The sequence below is a fragment of the Rhincodon typus genome, chromosome 26 (genome assembly GCF_021869965.1).
Source record: "Rhincodon typus isolate 14 chromosome 26, sRhiTyp1.1, whole genome shotgun sequence".
Taxonomy (NCBI): Eukaryota; Metazoa; Chordata; class Chondrichthyes; order Orectolobiformes; family Rhincodontidae; genus Rhincodon; species Rhincodon typus.
In genome coordinates this window covers 22,245,598-22,257,125 of record NC_063357.1, presented here as the reverse complement: position 1 = coordinate 22,257,125, position 11,528 = coordinate 22,245,598, and the positions used below count along the sequence as shown (strand labels likewise).

General features: G+C 39.6%; 1 protein-coding gene across 1 annotated transcript in view; it reads right to left on the bottom strand.

The window, feature by feature from the left end:
- txndc17 (thioredoxin domain containing 17) overlaps window positions 1–11,528 on the bottom strand; it is a 45,328-nt gene that overhangs the window by 32,879 nt on the left and 921 nt on the right. The gene's annotated exons all lie outside the window — the stretch shown is intronic.

Genomic DNA, 11,528 nt, shown 5'->3' with positions numbered 1-11,528 from the left:
GAAGGGTCCAGACCCGAAACGTCAGCTTTCCTGCTCCTCTGATGCTGTCTGGCCTGCTGTGTTCATCCAGCTCTACATCTTGTTATCTCAGACTCCAGCATCAGTAGTTCCTACTAACTCTCACAAATTGGTATGAGATGTGGAGTGAGAATTTTGGTTGATAATTAGGATAAATGAACTTGTAACAGGGCTAAAAGAAGATTGGGTGGTGGCCCCTTGCAAAGTTATTAGACTGGAGGTAGGCAAGATTGCCTGCATAGTAATGACTATTTCAAATAGAATTTGCAAGTTGTGAATTGGTTTGGGCAAGCCAACGACAAGACAGTTGTTTTACAGAGACAGTCTTTCTTGCTAATTTGCATTTTACATTAATTCATTTATGAATATAGGTGTTGTTGGTATAGCCAGCATTAATTGTCCATCCCTAATTGCACTTGAGAAGGCAATGGTGAGCTGCCTTCATGAACCACTGCTGTCTCTACACTGCTGATAGGAAGGCAGTTCCATGATTATGACACAGCAACAGTGAAGGAACAATGTTGCAGTTCCAGGTCAGGATGATGTGTGGCTTGGAGGTGTACTTGCAGGTGCTGGTGTTCCCATACATCTGCACACTAGTCCATCCAGATGACCAAGTCCATGGGCTTGGAAGATAGGAGCCTTTAGAGTTACTACAGTGCATCCTGGAGATGGTGCCCACTGCACATAAATGGTGAAGACAGTAAATGGGAAAGGTGCTGGGAAGTGATCAGCAAATAAAAGAGACTGTACCAGCATTGATTACAAATCAATGATGATGTATCGATTCAATGACTTAGTTATGATAAAATACTTGAGAAAAATGAGCTTCAGTATTACAACTGCAATCTGCGTCCTGGACTAACTATGATCAATGCCATGTAAAATCTGCTGATATATTTTAATATTAAAAATGATAAATGCCAATGTGCTGACAAAATTGTAAAAGTCAGTTAGAGTCTCATTAAATACAGTAACAGGAATATGCATCATATTCTGTGTGGAAGACAAACCATCACTGTTTCCACATCTCTTTGTCATCATCTCTTATAGGGACCTGACCTTTCTCCTAAAACACTAAATGGCTAATCTTGTGATTTATTTGACATGGCATTTGAGGTTATGGACTCATGAAGAATGGATAATTCAAGGTTCCGCTGGGCTTGCCTCTCTATCCAAGAAAAACCTCACAGTGTAACATGCTACAACATCATTCAAATTGTTTTTGAGGCAGGCTCTTCCAATCTCTCAGTAGTCATGGTCAGTATGATTGGAAGGCTCGTGAGTGCTTTTGCCTTCCCTATTATTCACCTATTCATTGACAGTCTCCACAGTACAACATATGATATGGAGCTGAGCAGAATTTGGAGTATGCACCATCCAGTATGAACTCTCCCAGGCTCCAGTATTTGCTCTTGCTCTCTTGTGCAATGAGAGTCACCAGACAAATACCCAACTGTTTGTCTATAAGGCTCCTTTGAGTATCTGATGTGGATGAGAGGAAATATCATCCACTACATCCACCCACTGTTACTACATGCGTGAAAAAGTAAAGAGATTTGGCAGAGTAAGAATGTTGCAGTTATTATGAAGATTATTACACTTCACTTGCTGTTGGCAACATGAATGGAGTGCCATTTGTCATGCTGCTATTTCATTCTATCATCAGGTAGCTGGGAGATTCCCCATCTCTGACAGTAAAAGATTCCAAAGAAATGTGATTGCTGGCTGATCCTTTTCCACTTGTGAACCATGAAATCTCTCCCTCCTGCCTGTACATTGTTTTTTCCCTTTTATTGCAAAAGAAGAAAGCCCAGTGCCTGCAAACTACATGAGGCTGTTACAAGTTGATATGGATAAGGGATGTCAAAAGGACACCGACAGTTCTATGACATGTACAGAACTAGAAGTAACTGAGTGGGTAAGACTGAACATTGCACAGATTGATGCACAGACAGAAGATTTTAACCAGGAGTGATGATATAACAGAGCAGTGGATGTGAAGTTGAGACACTTAAGAATACAAGTTATAAGAAACATTGAAGAAAGGTACCAAGGAGTCTCAGAACATGTTGCAATCTGAGAAAATAAAAGAAAGTGGAACAGGGGCTTGATGAGTTCATGTAAACAGATATTCATTGTTCAAGGAAATAAATAATACATGATATAGCAGAAACCAGTCAAATATTATGCACCTTTTACATTTCCAACTTTTATATACTAAGCTGTTTTTGACTAGATCAAAAGTTGATTTATACTAATACAGCAAGATATCGACGTGCTGCTGGATAATCAGCCTCAGTAAAAACACTTCGCTTTTAAGCACGGAGCCCACAGTTTTCAATCAGCACAAAGTTATTAGTCAATAAAGTTAGTCAAGAAGCTCATTTCATATTTAGGTACAGAACACAGTGGTGGTAAATTCATTGGAACAGCATTATTATACTGTTGAGATGTAACTATTATGGGGCTTCAGTAATCTATCCTTGTGTACAGTTTTCAAATGATACAGATGCCCCAATTTCACAGTACAGAAGCCAACATCCAGAATCTGACCCTAGTTCCATGCAGTTGCCAGATTCAGAGATTCATTTTAAGCAGAAAATCAGCAGCTTTAAACAAACCAAGTCATAATAATAGATAAGTTAATGTTCATTTAGAGGTGAGGAATTTCCAGAGGTGTAATATACTGGTGTATGAAACTGGATGGGGTTATTGCCATCTGGTGGCTGCAAAGTGATAGCTATTTGTAATCTGGCAACAAAGGGTAATGTGTTATAGCACCAGGGAAGTGGGAATATCGAGAAAATAACTTATATTAACAACATTGTCCTATCATTGCTCAGGGCTGCTATCTTGTGTCAGAAAAATGGTGCCATGGAATCTTTACAGAGGTATTAAAAGAATATTTAACATAGTTCTTCAGTGCAAAATGGATACCAGAATTCTAAAAAGGGTGGAATTACAGTATTCATTTGAGATAATGATCAAATAACACATTTCTTCCTCACATTCTTTGGTAATCTTACCTTCTGGTAGGTGGCCAAAACATAATGGCCAAGTTTACAATCAATATTATTACAGATTTTCTCATTTGTGTTAGGCCCTGTATACATAAATGTATGTAAAGATTAGCAAATTGCCCATTTTCAAAAAGTGACATGGTGCTCCATTAATATCACATGGCTGCTCAGTTTGCAAAACTGGCCTTTACATTGCAGCAACAATTCACAAACCCTTCACTAAAAGCTTTGTTCCCATTAAAAAGGTCATTGATATAATGTGTGGGTTCTAATAATTAAAGTATAACAAGCCCCTTCCTACAACAGGCCTTGCATAGTATAGTTTCCAAAGCTAGTTTTGTTGAAGATTAGACAAATGGTTTGTCAACAGTTTTGAGATTAACCAACAGACATATTGCAAGATTCCATTGTAAAGCTCTCTTTCTTCCAATCTCTAGCAATTAAAAAGGAACTGAGAAGTGTTCTTTTGAGCGTATTTATTATTAACATAATTTATTAATTTCCTTTCTTTAGCCAATTCGAGTTCAGGTTTATAATTATTCCTTTATTTTCTTCAAGATTCTCAGTGCTCAAAGAATTGAAATAATTGATTTCATCTCCTCTCGATGGAAAAGAAGGGAATATAACACTAGGGGAGAGAAAAATGAATAGTTTGGAAAAAGAAAATGTTGTGGGAAGGGAAGGCAGAAGAATGAGAGAGAGGAATCTTATTACTCACCTAATATAAATTAAAATTGCTATATCAATCTGCCATCAGTTGCAAAACAATTATATTCACAATCAAACTGGCTTCACAGAAGAAAGAAGTTTGTTTTCATTATTTGGATAGTGCTGAATAATGCAGGATATAACCTTGGAATTTTCTTTGAACAGCTACAGGGAAACAAGGAGAAAATTGAAGGATTTCTTGATGGCTTAGAACATAAAATAGAATCAATGAAGACCATTCAGCCCATCATGAAATTTTCCTTGCAGAAGTCTCACCTTACAACCCCAGGGGGTTAAGGGTAGAGTAGTGGCATGGAGAGAGGATTGGCTGACTGACAGAAAGCAGAGGGTTGGGATAAATAGGTCCTTCTCTGAATGACGAACTGTAACTAGTGAGGTGCTTCAGGGTTCAGCTCTTGGACCTCAACTATTTACAATCTATATAAATGATCTGTAAGCAGGGACAGAGTGTAATACAGCAAAATTCGTGGATGATACTAAAATAGGTGAGAAAGCAGGCTGCGATGAGAAGATAAAGAGTTTACAGATGGATACTGATAGGCTAGGAGAATGGGCCAGAATCTCATAGACGGAGTTTAACGTGGATAAGTGTGAGGTTGTCCATCTTGGCCGGAAAAATAAAAGGGCAAATTATTATTTAAATGGGAAGCAGATTCACAGTGCGTCAGTACAGAGGGATCTGAGCATCTTTCTGCATGATTCGCAGAGAGTGAGTATGCAGTTATAGCATATAATAAATAAATGGAATCCTGGCATTTCTTGCAAAAGGACAGAATCATAAAAGTAAAGAACTATTGTTACAATTATATAAGACTTTGGTGAGACCACACCTGGAATACTGTGTCCAGTTTTGTTCTCCTTACTTGAGCAAAGATGTCCTGGCACTGGAGGCAGTTCACAAGAGGTTCATCGCACTGATTCCAGGGATAAAAGGGCTGTCATGCTAGGAGCGGTTGATTAGCTTGGACTTGTACTCGCAGGAGTTCAGAAAAATGAGGGGACGATCGGATTGAGGTATATAAAATGCTGAAGGGAATTAATAAGGTAGACATTGTACAGATGTTCCCCCTTGTGGGACAGTCTCGAACAAGAGGTCATACAATGAGAGGAGTCAGGTTCAAAACTGAGATGAGGAGAAGCTACTACTCTCAGAGGGTTGCGAATCTGTAGAACTCACTGTCCCAGAGTGCAGTGGAGGCAGAATCAATCAACAGATTCCATAAAGCAATACATATATTTCTGATGAAAAACGGAATAAAGGGCTATGGGGAGCTGGCAGAAAAGTGGAGTTGAGACAAGGATAAGATCAGCCATGATCATGTTAAACAGCGGATTGGGCTTGAAGGGGTGAATTACCCTCTCCCGCTCCTAATTCCTATGTTTCTACATTCCAATCAACCCTAACAGATTTCACACAATACACTTAACACCTTTAGCAAAATAATCGCTCATACTAATTAAATCAGGCAACAGTTAAAAACATCAATCTGATCCATGAGCCACTGGTATGACTGGCTGTGTTTCTCACAGCAACAATTCCAGAGCTCTGATAGTTGCATTCTAATGGTTATCTCATGATTTCTACATAAACTGGGGGAACTTTCATAACTTCCTTGTAGGTTATTCTGTATTGTCAACCCAACGGGTGAATTAACATAGAACATAGTACAGTACAGCACAGTACAGGCCCTTCGGCCCACAATGTTGTGCCAACCTATTATCCTACTAAGATCAAACTACCCTGCATACGCTATCATCCATGTGCCTATCCAAGAGTTACTTAAAAGTCTCTGAAGTATCTGACTCCACTACCACTGCCGGCAGCACATTCCACACGCCCACCACTCTCTGCGTAAAGAACCTACCTCTGACATCGCCCCTGTACCTTCCTCCAGTCACCTTAAAATTATGCCCCCTCGTAATAGTCATTTCTGCCCTGGGAAAAAGAGAAAAATTAGATTTCCCTGAAACCATAGTTTCTTAGGAAGGATATAGAAGCAATTGGAGACAAATGTTTTTAGTTCAATTTCCAGGAAGCTAACAAAAGCTGAAATTCAATCAGGAAATTACTCCAAGATCCCATACATACAACTAGTTGGAAGATAAATCCCTCTCCAAATGAAAAAAATCATTAAAATCACAAGTGAATTCACCAAAAATCTGAATCAAAGCCTGGGTATTTCAATGCCAAGAAATCAAACCAGAAAATGTTTAATGATTCACAGGAACTTGTTTGCTCAGGTTCTGATCTGCCAAATTAAAATAGATCCTGCCCATACTCTGTGCAAGATGAGTGGACAAACTCTAAACTTAGAATGATTTTCACAAGTGTACAAAGCAGTGCACTTGAAAATGTAAATCTCGCTTAGTACCTCACTGAGATCAGGATTCCTAGTCAGTCAGTATGAGTTTCAAGTTAACAAACCATTCAAACACCCTCTCCTAGCTGAGTATGGTTCTGAGTCTGTAATGGGAATTCTGCAAAAGTAAGAAACAAGTAAGAAATAAATCCTGTTCATCAGGAAGGTCGGTCATGGTTAGGAAGACAACTCACCATCCCTTTATATAGGGCACTGAAGAATAAGAAATAAATGTCAGTCTTACCAGCAACGTTCACATCAAATGAATGTATAAAAAGCAGCATGACTTTAAGCCCTGTTGATAGATATTTCAAACATCTTTACGTAGCCCCCATGTGTTTCTGAGACTGTCCCTTGAACTGCAGCAATGAATATTGTGCCAATCTACAGGGAGAGTTTAAAAATTCCCTTATCAAAATGATCAACTGGAAGATAAATGACTGAAACCCAACAGTGAATGATTTATTGTATGCCATGAATAACAAGCAGATAAAAGCAAAGAAAGGCTGCATTACTAAATACGTGCGACAAATTCAATGTCCCTTAGGATACCTCTGGCGTTCTCATGCTACTGGTGATAGCAAAAATAAAAAGAAAGGTCGTCACAGAATTGAAAGAGAATATGTCACATGGTGAGATTAAAATTAAAATTAAAACAAGAATATGACATGTTTTGGCAATAGAGTTAAAATCTGTTCTATGGAAATACGCCACAATGTGAAGCCTATTAGCTAATGGCTCCAATTGTCATATTGGTGTACTTTGGACAAGTTGTGCAATGAATGGTTCCATCATCAGTTTAGTGCTGTCAGAAAGGTCAGGTTTGGGCGATCAGGTATCATTGAAGTCCATGTGATTGAAGTTCTAATTGTCAGCTCAACATTTTGAAAAGAGTGAAGCGTGGTGAAAATCCAGCAAGGATGCTATGGAGTACAGGCCTACCACAGAGCTTTATCAGGAAAGGCTGGGCAAGTGAGAGAAACAGCATAGTTTAAAAGGCCTTTGCAAAGGAGCACAGAAAGATTAAAAAAAAAGGGAAATCAATAAGAGTAGCAGAAAAATCCTAAACCTGCTCATAGATGGGCCAGAGCTGGCCATTTTCCATCAAGAGGCACTCATGAAAAATGGAATAAACGCAGACAATGCTGGAGAAACTCAGCAGGTCTGATAGCATCTGTGGACAGAGAAGCAGAGTTAACATTTCAAATCGAGTATGACTCTTCTTCAGAACTTCAATTCTTCGTCCACTTCTGAAGAAGTCATAGAATCAGAGTCATGCAGCATGGAAACAGAGCCTTTGGTTCAACCAGTCCAACCCAAACTAAATTAGTCCCACCTGCCTGCTCCTGACCCATACCATTCGAAACATTTCCTATTCATGTACTTGTCCAAATGTCTTTTAAACATGGTAATTGTACCCATATCCACCACTTTCTCAGAAAATTAATTCCACACATGAACCACACTCTGTGTAAAAAAAATTGCCCCTCATGTCTTTTTAAAATTTCTCTCCTCTCACCTTAAAAATGTGCCCCCTATCCTCCATCCTAGGGAAAAGACAACTACCATTAGCACTATCCACACCTCATTTTTTATAAAAACTTCTTTAAAAGTTCAAGATACAGAAGCTTGAACACATGTACCAACAGGTTCAAGAACGGCTTCTTCCCTGCCAAATGGATTCTCTAACTTCAAGTAATCTTGTTAATGATCTTGTTAATGCTGACCTGGGTTCATGCATGTCCTGTGCAGTGTAACCTGTATGCCTCACTCTGTCCAAATTTTCTTCACCTTATGATCTGTGTGCCCTTGCCTACTATGATGTGCCTGTACTGCTCGTAAACAAAGCTTCTCTCTGTACTTTGATACATGTGACAATAAATCAAATCAATCAATTAATCAATCAATCAACCTCCTACGCTCCAGTGAAATAAGTCCCAGCCTATCCAGCCTTTCTTCATAATTCAAACCTTCCATACCCAGCAACATCCTGGGAAATCTCTTCTGAGCCCTGTCCAGATTAATAATATCCTTCCTGTTACTGGGTGACCAGAACTGGACACAGTATTCCATAAGAGGCCTCACCGATGTCCTGTACAACCTCAACATGGCTTCCCAACTCCTATGCTCAAAGAACTGAACAATGGAGACAAGTGTGCTGAATGCCTTTTTAACCACCCTGTCTATATGTGACACAAACTTCAAAGAATTATGTACCTGAACCCTAGGTCCCTCTGTTCTATAACACTACCCAAGGCCCTCCCATTAATTGTATAAGCCCTACCCATTTATCCAGTCATACTGGCTTTGAAACATTAATTCTGTTTGTCTCTCTACGAATGCTGCCAGACCTGCTGAGTTTCTCCAGCATTCTCTGTGCTTATTTCAGATTTCCAGCTTCTGCAGTATTTTGCTGCTATTCGTGAATAAAAGGCAATGATTATCACTTACTCTGAAGGAAGAATCCACAACAAGAGGGCAGAATCTTAGTCTTTTTAAAGATCATTCACAGGATGGGGCATTGTTGACTAGGACGGCACGTGCTGCCCATACCTAATCATTCTTGGAATAGTCGCAGGGAGCCATCTTCTTGAACCACTGCAATCCATGGGTATTGTTGGAACTGTATCCATCCAGGCAAAGGAAATATTCTTTCACATTCCTGACTTGTGCCTTGAAAGTGGTAAACAGGCTTTGGGGAGTCAGGAGGAATTCCTACCCTCTGACCTGCTCATATAATCACTGAACTTATATGAGTAGTCTAGCTCATATAAGGAATTCAGTCATGATAAGATCATTCATGTCAAGGAGCGAAGCTTGGATTCTCTCTTGTTGGAAAGTCACTGTCTGGCATTTGTGTGACGAAAAATGTCACTTGCTACTCTTCAGCCCAAGTCTGGAGGAGGTTTTGTTGTAGGTGGACCCAAACTCTGTCAATCTTAGGAGACATGAATTGTGCTAAACATTGTGCAATCATCAGTGAACATTCCCACTTCTGACCTTATGACAGAGATATGGTCATTGATGAAGCAGTTGAAGATGGTTGGGCCTGGAACATTATTACCTTCCAAATATACTCGCTTGAATTATGAGTGCAATCAGGAAGCACTTTTCCCATTGTAAAGCTAGTTCAAAATGAGACTACGCTCCACAAAATTGAAATTTTCAAGACTGAGAGGCAGGTTTCTGCAAGATAAGGGTTTGAAGTAAAGGTAGGTAAATACCATTGAGGCAGAGGTCAGTCAAGATCTAACTAAATTATAAAACAACCATTGGGGTTGGCAGGGTGACTTGCAAACTCCACACAGACAGTTACACAAGGCTGGATTGGGTTCCAGGGTCCAGGGTTCAATCTAGCCTTGTGTAACTGTCTGTGTGGAGTTTGCAAGTCATCCCCATGTGTGCATGGGTTTCTGTTGGGTGCTCTGGTTTCCTCCCACAGTCCAAAGATGTCAAGTTAAGTGGATCAGCCATGGTAAATGCAGGGTATTGGGGCTTCTGGGGTGGGATTCTCTTCAGAAGGTCGGTGCAGACTCAATGTGCCGAATGGCCTATATCTGTGCTGTAGGGAACCTATGAACAAGCTCAGAAAAGGAGAGAGTGGCCTACACCAGTTCCTATGAAAACCACTAAACAAAAGCAAAAGAACTGAAGATGCTGAAAATCTGAAACAAAAACAGAAATTGCTACAGAAACTCAGCAGGCCTCACAGTATCCGTGGACAGAAAGAGAAGGGTCACTAGACTGAAATGTCGACTCTGCTTTCTTCTTGTTCTTCTGAAAACCAGTACAGTACGTAAGCTGGAGACGTGAAATAGCCCCAGTACCCTAACGAAAAGGCAGTTATTAGAGAAAATCTAGAAATCATTGAAGCAGTAGGTTTGAATAAATACTGATCGTAAATAATCCTATCCATTTTATCCATGAATTATAATCTGCAATTTTTAAAATTAGCATTAAGGTCAATTATTGTTCCTCCAAAAGCCACACATGCATCACAACAAAGGATTAATTCCTTTATCTCAGGCATCAAGTCAGAAATTTTTTTGTCTTGCTTTCATTTTAGGGCTTACCAATCTGTAGATGTTCTCTGTAGCCATTCTGAAATCAGAAAGGAAACAAATGAAAAATCCTGCAAGAACAACTTGTATTACCACTTCCCTGCACACATCAATGAAGGAAATCCAATTTTCCTATCAAATACAACAATATGAATTGAAGCTTTCTGCAAGATGAGCCCATCTAGGGGAAAAAAGATCATTACTAACTTAAGCTTACCCATGATCTGCTTACTATGCTTGGTCGACTGCCAAATAACACTACTTTGCATATCATCATAACAGATTACTTCAAAAGGCATTCAGTTATAGGAAACTTGCAATGGGCCTCAGGAGAATAAATTGTACAATGTATAGATTGATGCCCTTGTAAAATGCCACCTTCAACCTCAGTAGTCACATGGGGAACATAAAATGCCAGAGCTTTCTTAATCCCCTGGAAGCTATTGGTAATTCATAACTCTTTGGATGCATGTCAGCATGGTGCAGCTCTATATTAGGCAATATTTTGAAAGGAAAAGGAACATTTTCTTCCAATAATAGATTATTTACTGTTATTGGGGGAAAAAATGAAAAGAATTGCCTCCCAATTTAAGATTTACTTTCAGAGATACAGAGAGTTTTTTAAACGTTCCATCCTGTTCAGATGAAAGTAATTATGAAAATTCCTGAACAGCTCAGAGCCCAGAACATTTGCATACATCACTTTTATTTTTGGAACGTGGACTTAAAATGGGAAGAGATAATTGCTTTAAGCCAGGGGACTATGGAAGGTGATTTGCAGTTTATTTAAAAAAACAAGAATTACCAGAATCCTATGTGTTATATCTACAAGTTGGCCTTATTCCAGCAGTAGACTGTGTGACTGTGAGTGTGTGTTCAGTGCAGTTTTGTCCAGTGGCAGACTTTTGATTGGTTTCACAACCAGAACCTGTTGTGCTTGTTCAGGATGATTACAACTTCTTGATTTGTTCGTGGGCAAGTGGCACAGCTCTGCCTTTGGACAATACATCAGAAACAACCAACTCTGTGAAGTAGAAAACATCTATCTCTCCTGAGAGTGGAGAACTGAAGGAAATTCCTCAGCAGCTAGCTACTCTGTCTCTGCAAATTCTCTCCCTGAAAGAGGAAGGGGAAGAAAAACACCTGAAAAGGTGAATCCTCAACGGGTGAATGCAAAGTCGAGAATCAGTGTCTTGACAGTCTTCCTCAAAAAGTTGAAAGGAAGTAGAAGGGAAACTGAAGCAAAACATCTCATCCATACCAGTAGAGATAGTAGGAACTGCAGATGCTGGAGAATCCGAGACAACAAGGTGCAGAGCTGGATGAACACAGCAGGC